This window comes from Lissotriton vulgaris, chromosome 8, assembly GCF_964263255.1.
Source record: "Lissotriton vulgaris chromosome 8, aLisVul1.2, whole genome shotgun sequence".
In the NCBI taxonomy this organism is placed as follows: domain Eukaryota; kingdom Metazoa; phylum Chordata; class Amphibia; order Caudata; family Salamandridae; genus Lissotriton; species Lissotriton vulgaris.
The window spans coordinates 1278310632-1278330816 of NC_141696.1; the positions used below are offsets into that span (position 1 = coordinate 1278310632).

Below are 20185 nucleotides of genomic sequence, written 5' to 3' on the forward strand. Positions count from 1 at the left end.
TGTCAATTGCTAGTCTGAACCGTGGCTTATTCTCCATGCTCGCCTTTACCTCGTTAATACTGTACGGGGCAGCAGCTCATTACTATGCGAGTAGCTTTGATCCTTGCACATGAAAATATTGCAGCTATTTATGAATCCGGAAACATTAATCTGTAAAGTGAACCAGTGATCGGGGACTGCCAGGAGTATTTTGTGGTCTATTAGGAAGCCAACAAAAAAAGTCTGCTTTTATCACCCTGTCATAGATATCCTTTGTTGCCCGGGCTTCAAACCCATCTGTTATTTTTCTAGTGTGAGTCTGTGACAGTTCATTATATTTGTGGTTTATTGTATTGCCACCCTTTACCATATCATTCCTGCCACCATGGGTAATACTGAGAAAACACCTGGCATGATGAGGGGCTGATGGCCTTGTGTATTACATCAGTGGCTCGCTGCAAGCTTGTACTATCCATAGTAGCGCTGCACTTTACAAATCCACCCTGCATAAAATTGATACCAATAGGAGGTTAACCCCTATATACAGTCATTACATACAGCAGATTACCCATGTAAAGGTAAAGGGGTAGTGATATGCAGTATAATCTTGTTTGATAGCCCAGCCCATTCAGGACCTTTGTTTGACATGCATCATGAGTGTTATGGGTCTGGCAGCACTTCAAATCCCAGTCCCTCATGTGAAAAGCAAATGACTTTGTATTGCATGTAGGGCATTTACCACAGAAAAAGTGTAACATATTAAAAATGTGGCTTTTGCCATCCAGAGAAGTGCTAAAGTACAATGGCCAAATTTGTCAGTTTTGGAAATTACTTTCCAATGCAAGTATGTTTTGCACTGGAAAGTAGCCCCAAAGTAACATTGACTAGCTGTATACTCTACTTGTGATACATATACATTCCCATGGAACCACCTTCGATTTGGGACTCCAATCCCTATCTGCTAAAAATGAAAGGTGGACCAGGGTTTTCATTAAAAAAAAAAGTGTGTGTGTGTGTGTGTGTGTCAGTCAGCACATGAGGAGAGAGAGTACCCGCATAGATATGTCAACCCTCTCAGTTCTGGCAGAAGACTACCCTGCTGTGAGGGACATTACTGCTCCAGGGTGCAACCTGCAAAGGATATTTGAAAGGAGGAGCACCCCAAAACAGGATGTGCATGGATGCAGTTTGAGTAGAGTAGAAATTCAATTTTTATACTATAGTCGGATTTTTTGAATGCACAGAGGAGGTTGTAGACAAATAATTATTTTACAAGCTATTTCTCTTCCAACAAAGGTGAAGGCATCTGGGCGGTTCATTGTACTGGTGTGTATTGCACTTTTGTTATGAGGCCCAAGTATACTTTTGGACTAAATCAATGTACAGGCTCGGGAACACAGTGAAGTGACTGCCATAAAAATACACCCTAACCCCTGCCAGCTGGCACGCACCCCTCACAAAGTCAAAACAAAAGCCAGCCACTGGGGCCATCAAACAGCTGCTTACCATCTCTTCCCCATTGTCACTGTTTCCGAGGAGTTGAGCAGCAGGCAGCAATCCAACTGGGAGCTGTCTTGAGGCTCTCTTTTACTGACAAATGAGGGAACTGAAGAAAAATTGCACTAGCTATTTTCTAAGATCACGCAACCTGTTAACAGCAAAAAAAGGTCTCAAACCAGATTCCAAGGTGCAAAACTTTGATAGGTTCAAATTATATATAAAATACATGATCTTGTAAAAGGTATGATAGGATAAGAGAGGGGTGCTAATAGTAACTTTAGCTACTTCCAGCTCTGGTCAAGTTACTCAAACTCTCTGTTCTGTTCTCCACCCACATCTGGTACAGGCAGAACACATTTCATCAGCAGACTGAGGCACAAAAAAACAACGGGAAAGGATAGTCAAGCAAGAGTGGTAACTCTCCAGTTCTTTTCTCTATCCCTCATCTAGTGCTGGCCAACTGGCTTTCATAGGCTGAATGTGGCAAAGTCTATACAGTCGGCATAGCTGACTCAAAACAGAGTGCAACTTGGGGACGAGCCTACTCGCCTGCAGCTGTTCAGCTCACACGGATGCACACTGCCTTATTTGGGCTGCCTGGGATCGGGCCCAGGTGCTGCTGTTCACCGATATGCAAGCAGATGCAGTCATCCAATAAAATTGTGCTAGTGGCATGGAATAAACTTGTAGCTCCGTTCATGGAAGAGTGAAACATTAAAATAAGTTATCATAGGGGATGAAACTGCATAATAATCAGGAGATCACAGCAATACCTGCTTCATACTGTTTCTAGTTGTAGATAGCAGATGTTACTGTTTTGAAAATGAAACCTTCCTTGTGGAGGTGGGGGGGGGGGGGACAGTCTACCAACCTTCAGATAAAGTAAAACATGCCTACACTTTCTATCAGATGAATGGAGATGGTGGTATACTCTAAATCTGAGTAAGAAGTATTTTTACAACTTCTAATAAACAAGAGGGACACTGAAATCACCACTAGCAGGGACAGGCATGCTGCAATACCCAAATACAGAAAGATACAGTGATTACTTTTCACATTTAGTGAGACGTATCAACCCTGTCGGAGGGAACCATGAAATTGCCCCTTAAGAGGGGTAATATAAAAACTAGAGCCACCTCCCGAGATAACCAATCATTGATGACTGCTCACCAGCATTCTGTGATATTCCATTCCTTACACGGTTACCTTCTCCCTCTCTATCCTTTGGATCTGTGCTTGCATGTGATCATCATTATGAGTGACTCCAACTACACTGAGCTAATGACTGCAACACGCCGTTATCGTTTTACGGAATTGGATAATTGCGACCTGCTGCTATTATCAGCTGTTGCTACTGTACTGAATGAATGACCACAAAATGCTATTATTAAATAGAGGGAAGCCCATTGTAATGAACGAATAACTGAAAATAGAATGAAGCGATCGAGCATATAGTGATGGTTTATAATCTCACGCAGAGACCAATGAGGAAGAGGAGTGCATATTAAATAAGTGCAGAGCCATAGCTCCTAGATGCTGTGAAGCAGGAGATGGAAGTGATCAAATGACCAGTGGAATAATCAAAGCGATACAGGAAGAAAACTGGGTTGCTGATAAAGAGAAATGCTTTAGTTTCCGCGCACGAGCGATGGATCACTTAGGTTGGTCAAGCAGGGAATCGGGGCTTGATTCAGTTTCATGTTGTGCAGTTCAACCAACTCTCTCTGATATCAAGGTTAAGTCTTTGCCTTTAATTTTCGGAGGGTGAGATTAGAGCGTGGTTGACAGACTGAATCAACCTTTTATTTTTGGCAGTTTTACATAGGGCAAACTTGGATTTATAGGATGCTGAATCTAGGCCTGTGACTTAAATCTGGATCCCCACTGGCACTTCAGGAGGACCGGCCTCGCAAGATAGTGTGTACTACTACGAGATGTCATGATGATCAATTGTATTTGTTTTTTCCTTACCTTTGCAGGAGCCTGGGCAACGTTATGGCAGATAGGGTGGGGTGGCGAGTGGTTCTGACCTTCGGCAATAACAGCAACACTGGTGGCTATCCGACTTATGAAATGCTACTCGTCCAAAAATCCCAGAAACCTCTGAATCCTCATTGATGAGCTCGCCATGAAATCAAGGATAACCGCTGTCTCCTCCCCCTGCTCCCTCAATCTGCGCGTGCTACGTAAGCTCGTCAAGTGGCTACCCCTACACATAAGACACACTGTGACACAGGCCCTCATCACCAGCGAGTGAACTACGGCAATGCCCTCTACGTAAGAATCGCCACACACCTCCTACAGAGACTTCAGACAATACAGAACACCGCAACTAGACACCTCCTTGGCCTTCCCCGACAAACCCACATCACACGCCACCTCGGGCAACTCCACTGGCTCCCTGTACAGAAGAGATGCCAATTCAAGCAGCTGACCCATGCACAAAGGGCTCTACACAACCAAGGGTCAGCCTACATTAAGCATCGCCTGAACTTCCACTAGTCACCCAGAAGACTATCCTCTGCCTCCCTCTCACTTGCCCATACTCACCACATCTACCAAGGCGGAAGTGCAGTACACTCCTTCTCCCACATTGCAGCAAAGACCAGAAACTGCCTACCCATGCAACTCTGGACCATCTTCTCACTCCCGGAAATCCAACGGTCCCTCCAGACCTGGCTGTACGAATAAACCTCTGTGACCTGCAAGCGCCTGGATACCCTATTGCGTGATTAGCTGTGCTTTATAATTTTTATTTTTGATTGATTGAAGTAGCTGACACGGTTCAAAAGGCTATGGCACCATGTCTGTGGTAGCACACTGATGAATCAGATCAGTGCCTGAAACCCGCCAAATGGAGGCGTGGGAAGTACATGGGCAGGCAATGAATGAAGTACATTGACGTAGGTCTAATTTTTTTTATTTTATTGCTCCTTTTAGTGCATGTGTGTGTTTTTGTGTGTCTCTTTTGAGGAGTGTTGTACACAGCCACAAGTGCAGGCAATGTGCCAGGGCTGCTGTCACATGTTCTTGGCCTCTTCGGGAAGCAAAATAGTGCAGATCAATAGCGTTCTGTGATGCGGACACCAGAAATGCTAGAAAATGGTTTTTTAGGTGTATGAACAGTTGGTTTTATGTTATGGCCTGTTGATGCCAAGAAAAAATAGTTAGTGCCAATGACAGCTGACAACTCTCTCTCTCTCTCTCTCCCTCTCCCTCTCTCCAGTGCATGTTGCTTTCCTTGGAGAGACAAACAATGCGTGCTTAGATCATCTGGGGCAGCCACCACATTTCCCCACTTCTGTCTGTGGCCTCCTTACCCTTATTTATTTAAAGGTGAAAGAATCATGGGGCAGCTAAGCACATGCCAAGTGCCCTGCTGGCACTTGCAAACAAGGCAATTGTCACAAGTCCGGAGCCTGCTTGGATCACAGTATGGTACCAACCAAGAAGGATAAATCTTTTATATGTCCATCAGTTGCACTCTTATTGTCTTGATTTAAACTTCTGTTTAGAATTTTTCAACGTTGTGCGACTCCCTCCTGAAGTGTTTTGTCTAGAAACACTGTCTACGTACATTCAAAATAGGTGAGAGCAGAAATTCTACACTCTGTTTGAGGTGTGCACATTTACACTTGGACCTGAAATGGTCCTATTCTTTAGATCATCACCGTTCAACAAAAATCCATGAGAAAAAGTTTTTTTTGAAGCATCTTCCAATGCAATGTTTTATTCAGTATTTTTCTTCATTGAGCATGTATTTTCAAATATTTACGAGATTCATTATTTAAAGCATTTCAAATTGACCCAATGCATTTCGGGTACAAACGGACCCTTCCTCGGGGGTCTCAATGGAAAAAAAGAAAAAAACATTTTTTGAGCCCAAAACTATGTTTGAAGATATACAAAAACGTAATGGTTACATGATTCAAAGCGCTAAGCAATTTAACCCAAAAACGTGAACATTTGTGTAACGCTAGCATTTTTAAGAGGCAAAAGTGATTGCCAGTCGGTTACTAATGTGGCCCCTCGGTGATTACAATAATGAGCTAATGCCGACTATATACAGTCAGTTCCGGCACAGTCTAACTATTGCAGTCCTGATTCCTTCGGATACGGTCGCTCCCCAACGCTACTCCCTGCCCTGCGAGATCGAAGTTGGTATCGTAGCTGCCTGCATTGACCATCACCGCATTGCTTATTGCGCTAGATCGCCTTAATTGGCAGCTCTTCTGTTTAGCGCAATATCGCCGATTTCACCAGCTCATTTACATAATAACGCGTCGCTAGTGCCAGTCTGTTGCATAGACCATTACTGCATTGCTTGCTGTGCCAATTTGTTGCCTGCACTGACCATTACGGCATTGCTTATAGCGCTAGATCGCCTTAATTAACAGCTCCACTGTTTAACGGTGTTCTGCCGTTTTGACGAGCTCATTTGCATATTACCGCGGCGCTAGGCTGCAATAACGCGCTGCTACGCTCTGTTTATCTGTGTTGCCTGTGCTCTGTATTTTTGTGCCTGGTTGTGCCCTGTGCCGGCTCCACTGCCTTAGTGATAGCGTTTTTATGATCATAGTGTGCCCCAACCCGTTCTTCGAATTTGGGCTGACTGCCATTTTGTGTCTTCCTGTTGTTGTTGTTTTGCCTCCCTGCCTTGATCTCCGCCCCGCTCCCGCCTCCCAGCTGCTCCTCCCTCGCCCCTCCCCCTCCACCTTCCACTTATGACAGTAGCTCCCGCGCGCAGCGTTCACGCGCAGCGACCGCGCCCAATCCGCGCCGAAGGTGCGCCAAAGATAAGCCCGTCTACGCCCGTCCGCGCCTGGACCGCGCCCAGCGCCAGACCCCCTGCCCCTCGCGCTCCCCAGCCCTCCCGCATTACCTACGATGCCGCCACCCTCCTAGCCCTTAACCCCGGTCGCGCCCCCAACTGCGTCCAAGCCGCTCCTGGACACACCCATGGACCTTTCTCTTGCTACTCCTGCAAATTCATCGGCACCGACAACCTCTCCGCTACGACCACACCACAGATTCCCGACCCCAATCACCTACAATGCATCCTTCTCAACACCCGATCGGTCCACAGACACGCTATTGACCTATGGAATCTACTAGACACCATCTCTCCAGACGTCGCCTTCCTAACAGAAACATGGATGAACGCTTCCTCCGCCCCAGACATCACCATTGCCACCCCTGAAGATTATAAGATCACACGCAAGGACCGTACCGGCCACACAGGAGGAGGAATCGCTATCGTCCATAAAAAATCAATCCACATCTCTACCAGCTCTGACGTCAACCTCGCCAACTCTGAACACCTTCACTTCCAGATCCACATCGACCCCAAGACCACACTCAGAGGCACCCTCCTCTACAGACCACCAGGACCCCGCGCAAAATTCAGTGAAGACATCACGGACTTCATCACTCCACACGCGCTCCCCTCCAAAGATTACATCCTTCTGGGAGACCTCAACTTTCACCTTGAAAAGAACAACGACCGCAACACCACCACCCTCTTGGACAACCTCGCCAACCTCGGACTTAAACAACTGGTCACTTCCCCCACCCACATCGCAGGTCACACACTCGACCCCATCTTCACCTCCAGCAATCATGTCTCCTTCAGCCATACTACGGATCTCCTCTGGACTGACCACAGCTGCGTTCACTTCACCTACAACAAGCCGAAACCCATCAACCACCTCCAACCAACTCTGCAAAGAAACTGGAACAAAATCACCATCGACCAGTTCTCCTCATCGCTCCTTCTAAACACCCCAGCCCACTCTTCTAACCCAGACCAAGCCGCCACCAACTTCACCCTATGGTTATCCAACACCGCCGACACCTTAGCACCACTGAAAAAATGTCAAAGCAAACCTGGCAGCAAGAAGGCCTCATGGTTCAACGATTATCTTAAGAAGTCCAAGAAACTCTGCCGCTCCCTTGAAAAGGCCTGGAAAAAAGACCCAACCACTAGCACCAAGGACGCCTTCAAAAACGCCACCCGCTCACACCACCAACTAATCCGAAAGGCCAAGAAAACAGCATTCAAGGATCGACTAGACGACAACGCCCACAACAGCAAGGAACTTTTCAACATCGTCAAGGAATTTACCAATCCCTCGGCCAACTCCAACGACATCACCCCCTCTCAAGCCCTCTGCGACTCCCTAGCCTCATTCTTCCACAACAAAATTGCAGACATCCACAACAGCTTCGACAACCAACCCGAAGACCAACCCACCCAACCATATGATGAACATTCTCCCCCCTTGAACACCCTTAACGACTGGAACCCAATCTCCACTGAGGACACCATCCGCCTGATGAACTCCATCCACTCAGGATCCCCCACAGACCCATGTCCTCACCACATCTTCAACAAAGCAGACTCCGTCATAGCACCGCACCTCCAAGACGTCATCAACTGCTCCTTCAACTCCGCCACCTTCCCGGAAAGCTGGAAACACGCTGAACTCACCGCCCTTCTGGAAAAAACCCACAGCGGACCCCACCGAACTCAAAAATTACCGCCCAATATCACTCCTTCCTTTCCCGGCCAAAGTCATCGAGAAAGCAGTCAACAACCAGCTCGCCGCTTTCCTCGAAGCCAACAAATCCCTCGAATCCTCACAATCTGGCTTCCGAGCAAAACACAGCACTGAGACCGCCCTCATCGCAGCCACAGACGACATTCGAACACTACTGGACAATGGAGACACAGTCGCCCTCATCCTCCTCGACCTCTCTGCAGCCTTCGACACAGTCTGCCACAGCACCCTTTTACAACGCCTCAGAAACATCGGAATACAAGGAAAAGCACTTGAATGGATCACCTCGTTCCTCACCGGAAGAACCCAGAGAGTCCGCCTTCCACCATTCAAGTCCGAGGCCACTGAAGTCATCTGTGGCGTACCACAAGGATCCTCACTCAGTCCCACCCTCTTCAACGTATACATGAGCCCCCTTGCGGCCATCGCACGCCAACACAACATCATCTCTTACGCAGATGACACTCAACTGATCCTATCTCTCACCAATGACCCCAGCACCGCCAAAACTAACCTACACGAAGGAATGAAAGAAGTTGCCGAATGGATGAAACACAGCCGTCTGAAACTGAACTCAGATAAAACAGAAGTCCTCATCTTAGGTACATCCCCCTCTGCATGGGACGACTCTTGGTGGCCGGAAGCCCTTGGAAAAGCACCCATCCCGACAGACCACGCACGGAACCTAGGCGTTATCCTGGATTCTTCACTTTCAATGAATAGACAAGTCAGCGCCGTATCCTCATCCTGCTTCAACATTCTTCGCATGCTCAAAAAAACATTTCGCTGGATCCCCACCGAAACCAGAAAAACAGTCACCCATGCTCTGGTCACGAGCCAACTGGACTACGGAAACACCCTCTACGCAGGTACTACCGCGAAACTCCAGAAGAAACTCCAACGAATCCAAAACGCCTCAGCCAGGATCATATTAGACATCCCGCGTAACGAACACATCTCTGGTCACCTGAAAGACCTCCACTGGCTACCCGTCAATAAGAGGATCACTTTCCGACTGCTAACCCACGCACACAAATCACTCTACGACATCGGACCAGAATGCCTCAACTCACGACTGTCCTTCTACACCCCCTCCCGCCAACTACGTTCTTCCAGCCAAGCCCTCGCCACTGTACCTCGCATCAACAAGACAACCATGGGAGGCAGATCCTTCTCATACCTGGCTGCTAAAACATGGAACTCACTCCCCACTTACCTTCGCCTTACCCAGAACCACCTAGCATTCAGAAAGCAACTTAAAACGTGGATATTTGACAAGTAATCCTCTTCCCCTCCCTAAGCGCCTTGAGACCCTCTGGGTATGTAGTGCGCTATATAAATTCTTTGACTTGACTTGACTTGACTAATAGCAATCCCATCCTGACTCGATCACTATATCAAATGAAAGACATCACAATTGTTTTAAAAAACCTGTCTGCTAAACATTCTCAGATCGAAATGACTCGCGTTTCATGTCAGTTACTCACGGAAATGCTCATTCACGGTCTGCTTCTAGTTTCCACCAATGTCGGTATAGCTGAGATAACCAGGATGGCCCTTAGCTCTTATTTGAATGCTCATTGGTTGGTTACGCGGTCACGTGACCGCGATAGCGCGAAGCATAAGAAATTATAAACTAAGCTATTTGAAAATAAACTTAACTCTGTAAGAGTATTACGTTTCACCCAAAAGAATAATCATCACTCGATTATTTGGAAAATAAAGATTAAAACACATTCGAAATCATGCAGTGAGTAAACTTGAGGCGAGAATGATTAATTGACAGGTAAACATTATCATGATGATAGCGTGTCGGCCATGTTGGAGTGGAATGTAACCCAGGTTCACAGAGTAAACAAATAAACATTGTCATGATGGTTAAAGTGTCTACCATCTTGTAATGAGATATGACCAAGGTTCAGCAGAGTAAACCGGTGTCAGTACAGGAAAAACAAAGAACTTCCTGGTGATTTTATAGAAAACATGATAATTCTAGTCTGTCGTTAAGCCCATGTGGCTGGAGACTCCCCATCTTTTTTTTATCCAGAAATATTCAGCTCTTAGTCTCATTTTATGTGAATCCATATCTGGGCGTGTTTCAATCACCTCCAGTATAGTAAAGCGTAACTGAGAAATATTGTGTCCTGCTTCTGCCCAGTGTGTTGTCACTGTTGATTTCTGATTTTTTAAACGGATGTTGCTCTTATGTTCTGTTATTCTTATCTTGATTTTCCGTTCTGTTTGCCCAACATATAGTTTGCCGCAGGGGCATTTAATGCCATAAATCACCCCTTTGGTGTCACAGGTGCTTGAATGTCGTAGTGGAATCAGTTGCCAAGTTCTAGGATGTGTGAAGGATGGCCCTGTTATCACATTATTGCAATGCGTGCAGTTCTCGCATTTACGCATTCCTTTGTGGACCGTCTTTCTCTGATTCATTTCTTTCTTCTTCAGCAATTCTTTTAAATTTTTAGATCTTATAGGCAAATGTTATGCGTTCTGCGAACAAAAGTTGAAGATCAGGTTCTTGAACAATGATAGACCAATGTTTTCTCATGATACTGGTGATTTGACGTGCCTGCATGGAATGTTTCAGAACACAAACAGTGAGTTTTTGATTAGACTTGTCCTTTTTTGTCAGTAAAGACTCTCTAGTCATGGCCATGACTTTGGTTTTTGACTCTTGTCAGTTAGTTTGGTTGGATATCCTCGTTTTTCAAATTTTTTGATCTGTCTGTCGATAGTGTCTGAGACATCATTGGAGTCCGATGTGATCCTTTTGTATCGAATAAACTGAGATAGTGGTAAATGGCTTTTGAGGGAATGATGGTGAAAGCTCGCAAAGTGTAGTCCGCTATTTCGATCAGTTTCTTTTATGTGTACATTCGTGCACATATGGCCCTGTTTTATGGAGATTTTTACATCCAAAAAAGATAGTTGATGCTGGTCAATCACATGTGTGAACTTAATCCTTTCATGTTTTAAATTCAACATCTGAATGTTTGCTTCCAACTCCTCCTTCTTGCCTCTCCAGATGATAAAAATATCATCTATATAACGTTTATAGACCAGTAGTCCTGTTTTCCAATTTGGGTCATCAAGTATGTGGTCACTCTCGAACTTGGACATAAAAATGTTCGCATATGACGGTGCCCCAGCAAAACCCATGCTGGTGCCACTGCATTGTGCATAATATTGTTGTTCCCATTCCAAGTAACTGTGAAAAAGCGCAAAATGTAGGATTTCCATCAGAATTTTTTTTTCTGGTCCTTCTACTTCATTCTGTAGTAAACACCACTCCATTGCTTCTATTCCCTCGTTATGGGGGATCGAGGTGTATAGTGCAGTTACGTCAATTGAACTGAGCCATATCTCTTCATTTTTTGGAATTTCAACGCTCTGTAGAATGTTTAAAAATGCAGTAGTGTCTTTTATGTGGGTGCACCAGTTTTGAACTAATGGTTGTAGGAACCAATCTAAATATTGTCCGATGGGTTCGGAAAGTGAACCACAAGCAGATACAATAGGCCTAAATGGTGGTCGTGTCGGATGTTTATGCATCTTAGGCAACATGTAGAACTGTGGCCTCCTTGGATATTTTATGTTGAGGAATTGGTAGGTTTTGTTGGTGATCCATTTCATCTCCAAAGCTTTATCTAGTATCTCTTTGAGAGTGGCTGCAAAAATTTCTGTCGGGTCTTGGTCATGTTTGTGGTAGATATTGGTATCTTGCAAATGTTGACTTACACTTTCCTTGTAAAATGTCGAATTCATTACCACTAGGGCTCCCCCTTTGTCCGCTTTCTGGATAGTTATTTCAGTCATTTCTTTTAGAGATTTGAGTGTATTCCATTTTTTTCTTAGAAAAATTGCTCTTAGTACCGCTCTTATAGTTGATCTTCTTTATTTCTGTGGTGATCACTCGTTCATAGGCATCAATTGTTTTATGTGATATACTCCACAAAAGGAATGCGTAAATGCAAGAACTGCACGCATTGCAATAATGTGATAACAGGGCCATCCTTCACACATCCTAGAACTGGGCAACTGATTCCACTACGACATTCAAGCACCTGTGACACCAAAGGGGTGATTTATGGCATTAAATGCCCCTGCGGTAAACTATATGTTGGGCAAACAGAACGGAAAATCAAGATAAGAATAACAGAACATAAGAGCAACATCCGTTTAAAAAATCAGAAATCAACAGTGGCAACACACTGGGCAGAAGCAGGACACAATATTTCTCAGTTACGCTTTACTATACTGGAGGTGATTGAAACACGCCCAGATATGGATTCACATAAAATGAGTCTAAGAGCTGTATAGTTCTGGTTAAAAACGATGGGAAGTCTCCAGCCACATGGGCTTAACGACAGACTAGAATTATCATGTTTTCTATAAAATCACCAGGAAGTTATTTGTTTTTCCTGTACTGACACCGGTTTACTCTGCTGAACCTTGGTCATATCTCATTACAAGATGGTAGACACTTTAACCATCATGACAATGTTTATTTGTTTACTCTGTGAACCTGGGTTACATTCCACTCCAACATGGCCGACACGCTATCATCATGATAATGTTTACCTGTCAATTAATCATTTTCGCCTCAAGTTTACTCACTGCATGATTTCGAATGTGTTTTAATCTTTATTTTCCAAATAATCGAGTGATGATTATTCTTTTGGGTGAAACGTAATACTCTTACAGAGTTAAGTTTATTTTCAAATAGCTTAGTTTATAATTTCTTATGCTTCGCGCTATCGCGGTCATGTGACCGCGTAACCAACCAATGAGCATTCAAATAAGAGCTAAGAGCCATCCTGGTTATCTCAGCTATACCGACATTGGTGGAAACTAGAAGCAGACCGTGAATGAGCATTTCCGTGAGTAACTGACATGAAACGCGAGTCGTTTCGATCTGAGAATGTTTAGCAGACAGGTTTTTTAAAACAATTGTGATGTCTTTCATTTGATATAGTGATCGAGTCAGGATGGGATTGCTATTACAACTGCAATAGTTAGACTGTGCCAGAACTGACTGTATATAGTCGGCATTAGCTCATTATTGTAATCACCGAGGGGCCACATTAGTAACCGACTGGCAATCACGTTTGCCTCTTAAAAATGCTAGCGTTACACAAATGTTCACGTTTTTGGGTTAAATTGCTTAGCGCTTTGAATCATGTAACCATTACATTTTTGTATATCTTCAAACATAGCTTTGGGCTCAAAAAATGTTTTTTTGTTTTTTTCCATAGAGACCCCCGAGGAAGGGTCCGTTTGTACCCGAAATGCATTGGGTCAATTGGAAATGCTTTAAATAATGAATCTCGTAAATATTTGAAAATACATGCTCAATGAAGAAAAATACTGAATAAAACATTGCATTGGAAGATGCTTCAAAAAAAACTTTTTCTCATGGATTTTTGTTGAACGGTGATGATCTAAAGAATAGGACCTTTTCAGGTCCAAGTGTAAATGTGCACACCTCAAACAGAGTGTAGAATTTCTGCTCTCACCTATTTTGAACCAACCAAGAAGGACCAGGGCAGCTCACAAATGCCACAGCACCCTGACTTCTTTGGAGAACATAGTGCGAAAGTAGCTGTCAGCTGTTGTAGCCCTCTTTCACCTTACAGACTCCAGCTGCCATATAGATGTTTCAGGAAACCATAGTTTGGGGATCGTGTTTTTGATGGCAACAGGTTACTTTTTGTGCAGAGGGACGTGTAGGTTGAAGTCTAATTTCGACAGCCTTCTCAATCACTGATTACTGTTAATTGTGGGCTTTGTCTACATTTGACTCTTGCCACATTGATGTCCATTTACGTTTCCTCTACTTGCTTCCTACGTCTATTTTTTTCACAATGCACAGCTCCTAAAGAAGACGTCTTAAGTACTTTAATCCCATGTTTTTATCTTTTAGATTTCAACTGAATCTGATCTAGTTATTTCATTCAATGTTGAGCTACTTTATAATTAAATTACATTCCCATCTTGGAGCCTGAGTGCTCTAAAGGAAGACATTTAGTTGCCTCCTCAGCAGAGATGTCCACTCCGGGTCAAATGCTTAATTATGTCCATGAGAGCAGTAAGTGCACAAACATAATTAAGCTTTTGATTGATTTGTGCCTCAGCCTCATTTGTCCAGCGTGTCAGGCATTGACATTTTTCCTTTTAGTCTTTAAACATGTCTGCTTACTGCAGTCGACTTAACACTTTTAACATTCTGATACAGTGATAGTGATTTAGCGTGTGTTACTTTTTATTTTAAAAGTACTGGAGTTTTTACCTAGGGAAGATGACAAATGTGATAAAAGGATTGTAGTCTATGTGTGTACCTATAACAGCACCCGGGTGTCCAATATAGGTTATACTTTTTATGTCTGCATCAGGCCACCCACTGATTTCTGTGGCCAGTTTTTCTGCAATGACCAGTGGGTACAGATTTCCGAGACCTCACCACGTCTTCAACAAGGCCGACTCCGTCATCGCACCCCATCTCCGGGACATCATCAACGCCTCCTTCGACACCCCCACCTTCCCAGAGAGCTGGAAGCACGCCGAACTCAGCGCCCTACTGAAGAAACCATCAGCGGACCCCACCGACCTCAAAAACTACCGCCCCATCTCACTCCTTCCTTTTGCTGCCAAAGTCATCGAGAAGACCGTCAACAAACAGCTGGCCGCCTTCCTCGAGACGAATGGATCCCTCGACCACTCGCAGTCCGGCTTCCGGGCCAACCACAGCACCGAGACCGCCCTCATCGCAGCCACCGAGACATCTGAGCCCTGCTCGACAACGGGGAAACAGCGGCCCTCATCCTCCTGGACCTCTCCGCAGCGTTCGACACGGTCTGCCACCGCACCCTAGTGCAGCGCCTCAACAACATCGGAATCCAGGAGAAGCCACTGGAGTGGATCATCTCCTTCCTCGCCGGAAGAACACAGAGAGTCCGCCTCCCCCGTTCAGATCCGAGGCCACCGAAGTCATCTGCGGCGTACCACAAGGATCATCGCTCAGCCCCACGCTGTTCAACATCTACATGAGCCCCCTCGCGGTGATCGCACGCCAACACAACCTCAACATCATCTCCTACGCCGACGACACCCAGCTGATCCTCTCCCTCACCAACGGCCCCGCCACCGCCAGGACGAACCTACACGAAGGGATGATAGACGTAGCCGAGTGGATGATGAACAGCCGCCTAAAACTGAACTCAAATAAGACAGAAGTCCTCATCCTGGGATCAACACCCTCCGCCTGGGACGACTCCTAGTGGCCCCCCACCCTGGGCAGCGCACCCAAACCAACGGACCATGCACGCAACCTGGGCTTCATCCTGGACTCCTCCCTCTCGATGACCAGACAAGTCAACGCCGTCTCCTCGTCATGCTTCAACATCCTACGCATGCTACGTAAGATCTTCCGGTGGATCCCCACCGAAACCAGGAAGACGGTCACCCAGGCCCTAGTCACCAGCCGACTGGACTACGGTAACTCCCTCTACGCCGGAACCACAGCCAAACTTTAGAAAAGACTCCAGCGCATTCAGAACGCCTCAGCATCCTGGACATCCCCCGACACAGCCACATCTCCGGACACCTTAGAGACCTGCACTGGCTCCCCGTCAGCAAGAGAATCACGTTCGGACTCCAGACCCATAAAGCTCTCCACAACCAAGGCCCCAGATACCTCAACGATTGCCTGACCTCCTACACTCCGACCCGCCCGCTACGATCGACCAGCCACGCCCTCGCCGCCATTCCCCGCATCCGAAGAGCCACAACGGGAGGAAGATCCTTCTCCTACCTGGCAGCCAAGACGTGGAACTCCCTCCCCATCCACCTCCGCCTGACCCAAGACCACCTCTCCTTCAGGAAGCAACTCAAGACCTGGCTGTTCGAGCAGTAGCTGACCCCCTCCCCCAAGCGCCTTGAGACCCTCCGGGTGAGTAGCGCGCTATACAAATGCTGTGATTTGATTGATTTCCGAGATATGGATTGAAAGAGGTATGTACATGTGCAGTATTATGGTAAGCAATGAGAAATTGTTTAATTTATAATATACAAATGTATCTGAAGTATACAAAGCCCAGTTCAGAGAAGCTTCCAGTTGGCTTTTTAAGTCTTCTAAGTAGGTAAATTGAAATGAAAGCAAGTTCAAGTGAGGCATCCAAGGTGGGTTTGTGAGGATGCTTCTGGAATGCAGAGGGATGCATGAGGCTATACATAATGGCTGATTGGGAATTGGGAAAGAAGACAACTAATTACAAAGCAGCCCTCACATGACAGTGAACAATGTTTAGTAGCTGATACATATTCTTAGTCTACCCTTTTCGAGGCACAAAAAACGAACACGAGCTAACCTGAGCCAAACCAAGCAAGGCTGACATTGTACCATCACACAAAGAGCTACAGTAAGAATTGTTGGAACAATATCACAGTTAAATGGAACTGGCCTGTTAATCTTAAACACTTGTGGTAATAGATCAGATTCTTGCAACACCTACCTAACCTGTAAGCGAGAGCTCCACTTTGACCCTTTTGGGTATCATGTTACACCTGTGTAGCCATACAACCAGCACAATACATTATCTTGCATAGGGCAGAACTCTGGAACATCTGCCTGAATTTTTAGAGGCAATGTAACAGTAGTACGAAAAGAGGACAGTACCAAAAACCCCAATCTCATGTCTGTAATCTATACAACAATGTGAGAGGTGGCAGGGCCAAATTTGCGCTGAGTCGATATAAAGAACTGTACTCCAAACTCTCAAATATTGCTCCAGGCATAAATGGGGACAGCCACCTTGCGTCCCAAAGCTTTGAAGATAAAATCCCCAAGTATCAATATAGTCACAGTTTTTAGGTCTAGTCTAGTCTAGGATGGTGGGCGAGATTTATAGTAAGGCTTCCGAAAAGTCTACCCAACTGCGGATCGCGTACAGTTTGTGAGCCAGGCGCGTGCACAGGAATTCGCTCCCCCTACCCCTCCCACAAAGCAAGACAAGACAAGACAAGAACATCAAAGCGACCGTGGCCGCTCGAATTCTATTTGCCACCAGCCACTTCCCGCGCTCCGCAGGTCATAAACAGGACCATCTGCTCGTGAATCGGAATGCTGGCATGGTTGCCCAGCCCCCCTCCCAGCGCTGCCTTTCCTCTGCCATTCTATGGTTTCCAATACGTCTTACTAAAACCTAGTTATCTATGCTGAAGGTTTTTTTTTTTTTTTAGGGGACTTGTTTGCATGTTTTGACGTGGCTGAGTGGGAAACAAATCGTTTATCTTATATTGCTGAAGCAACCTTTCAAATATATGTTCCTGCTATCCACGTGAGTTGGAAATTACATAAAACATGCAATTTCTGTGAGAAGGGCGGTGGTTAGGCTTCGACTCTAGATTTCTTCTCCATGGTTTCTTACAACATTTAACAGTTTAACTGTAGCACTCTACCGCCCTCACTCTACCACTCTACCGCCCTCACTCTACCGCCCTCACTCTACCACTTTACCACCCTCACTCTACCACTCTACTGCCCTCACTCTAGCGCCCTCACTCTACCACTCTACTGCCCTCACTCTAGCACCCCCCCTCTACCGCCCCCACTCTACCGCCCCCACTCTACCGCCCCCACTCTAGCGCCCTCACTCTACCACTCTAGCGCCCTCACTCTACCACTCTAGCGCCCTCACTCTACCACTCTAGCGCCCTCACTCTACCACTCTAGCGCCCTCACTCTACCACTCTAGCGCCCTCACTCTAGCGCCCTCACTCTAGCGCCCTCTCTACCACTCTATTACCCTCACTCTACTGCCCTCTCTACCACTCTACTGCCCTCACTCTACTGCCCTCACTCTACTGCCCTCACTCTACTGCCCTCTCTACCACTCTACTGCCCTCACTCTACTGCCCTCTCTACCACTCTACTGCCCTCACTCTACCACTCTACTGCCCTTACTCTACCACTCTCACACTACCACTTTACCACCCTCACACTACCACTTTACCGCCCTCACACTACCACCCTCACTCTACCGCCCCCCTCATACCACTCTACCGCTCCCACTCTACCGCCCACACACCATGGCGCCGTGGTCAGAGGGCCCTCCGCCTTTCATCACGCCGAAGGCTGGAACAGCCTTCTCTGGAGGCACTCCCTCAAGAAAGAATCTGCTTTGGGGGGGGAGACCTAGACTTACCGGGCGACGGCACTCTGTAGCACCCGCGGCCCCCTCCGCCCTGTCTCAGCAACACTGACCATCGCTTATTTCTTCGCGGTTAGCTCGAGCTGTTGCGGATTTGTGTAATCCCACAGACCCACGACCTGAGCTTCCCTGCCGCTACTTGGTGCCTGCCTCTTCCCACTGGGAAGCTGCGAACACAACAGACGGCGGCGAAGGGGAAACCCGACGGCCGTCAGCCACGCTTAACCTTTGAATCTAAAAAAACTGCAACAAGGTCGACCTCTGTGGAGGCTGAATCCGCAACTATGGACCATGCACAATCCACCCCACAATCCTCTGAGTACGATGTTAAAACGCTGCTGCTAGCGGTACAACATAGCCTGACGGACCTCTCGGGAAAGATGGATACTATGAACAATCGGCTTGACTTTTTGGTGCAAAAGGTCGATTAACATGATGGGCAATTGAAAGAGGCCGAAAAGCGCATCTCTGACAACGAAGATGTTACAAATCGAATGCATACTCAAGTGGCTAATATGGATAAACTTCTAAAAGTCATTGCGGCAAAGAATGAGGACATTGAAGCAAAGAGCCGTCGCAACAACATTCGCATCTTGGGTATTCCGGAGAGCACGAATACGGGACGTAAGGATGAATACATTGAGCGCCTCCTGAAGAGCTCCTTTGGTAAAGAATCCTTCTCGCCGTACTTGGTGGTTAAACGCGCGCACCGCTCCTTGGGCCAGCAGCCCCCTCCAGGAGAAGCCCCGAGACCCATCACTGCGCGCCTTCTCAATTACCGGGATCGCAATGTGGCACTGTAGAAGGCCCGTGAACTGAAACCGCTGTAATTTGAGGGCAATGTATACACCATTTCTCCGGACTTTACACTAGCGGTTCAGGAAGCTCGTTGGAAGTTCCTCACTGTAAAGCAAAAACTTCGGAAGGCTCAGATCGCGTATGCTCTCGTATACCACGCGAGGCTCCGAATTACGCCCAATGGGAAACACGTCTTTTGTACGAATCCACAACAGGTAGATTACTTTTTGAAAACCAACTTGAGACACTCTCTACGCCGAAACGGTGCTTCTAGATCGCCTTCTCCTCTTAGTGGCTGACTGAGCGCACAATGTCCACCTGCTGTGCGCCATGTCTACTTGCATCGTCTCATGCTCACCGTGTAATAGGACATTGTCAATAGCTGTATCGTCATCCGATTGCGGAGGACTGCATACAATTGTGTCTTCTGATATATCGTTTCCACTGTATAGACACATGAACAGATAAGTGTCCTTAGTACCTACTTTAATATTTGGGACCCAGATTGTATATCTGTATTGTTTGTTGCGTGTTAAGTAGACTTAAATGTTACTTTGCCAAGCACCCTTCCCCCCTGTGCCCCTCTTACCCCTATGGGTTTACACCCAGGGACTGCACTGCAGATAGTAAGACCCCAGGAAGGGAATGCCGCTCACTGGCGCTGGTTGGTTGTAACGATTTAGATGTCTCTGTTTCACTTTTTGGGTGGGCTATGCTATGCTGACACATTTAGGATGTTGTTGTGGGAGGGGGTGGTAAGGGTTGTACTGTGTTCCTCCGAGGGCCACTTGTTACAGTATTTTGTTAAAGGGGGGAGGGTTTGGGATGAGGATGTTCTTAAATCTTTTCGTACATATTGAAAAATTACAGCTAGACAGGGCCACCGATATATGCATAGCTGCACTTACGTGCGATACTGACAGCCTCAACGTGTATCATTGCCAAATCTACAGAGATGACACAAAATTATATTCCTTGTCTCAAACTGCTCACATGGAATGTCAGAGGTCTTCGTGACCCTCGCAAACGCGGTCAGGTTTTAGTTTATTTAGACAGACACCACATCCAAGTAGCCATGCTTCAGGAAACGCGTATGGACCCTAGGCATCCTCCCTTTTTCAGCGCAAAATG

The 20185-nt window shown here is 46.3% G+C and overlaps 1 protein-coding gene across 1 annotated transcript in view; it reads left to right on the plus strand.

The window, feature by feature from the left end:
- ZDHHC20 (zDHHC palmitoyltransferase 20) overlaps positions 1-20185 on the plus strand; it is a 261337-nt gene that overhangs the window by 56585 nt on the left and 184567 nt on the right. The window lies entirely within an intron of this gene.